This window comes from Phaethon lepturus, unplaced genomic scaffold (genome assembly GCF_000687285.1).
Source record: "Phaethon lepturus isolate BGI_N335 unplaced genomic scaffold, ASM68728v1 scaffold9427, whole genome shotgun sequence".
Taxonomy (NCBI): domain Eukaryota; kingdom Metazoa; phylum Chordata; class Aves; order Phaethontiformes; family Phaethontidae; genus Phaethon; species Phaethon lepturus.
This window is the reverse complement of record NW_010554012.1, coordinates 295-612: the sequence shown is the minus strand read 5'-3', so window position 1 is coordinate 612 and position 318 is coordinate 295.

The window sequence follows — 318 nt, the reverse complement described above, 5'->3', positions numbered from 1 at the left end:
TTCCTGCAGTAAAAGGGAAGGGCCATAAAAATGAAATTAGAAAGATGCTAAGCTAATTTGTTTAAACTATAATTAAAATTTAGTGATGCTAAGATCTTTAGGATCATAAAAAAGATACAAGGTATGACTTCTGATTCTAAAAACACCCTGAAATGTGAGTACTTATCAGGGTAGTTACAGCATCTCCCAGGACTTCCTTAACACTGCCCTCTGACTTTCAACAGTTCCTTTACCACTAAACTAACCCTGGAAAATAAAGTTAGGAATTCACAGAACTGCATCCAGCTTCTCCATGCCAAACACTACACAGGTACTCCA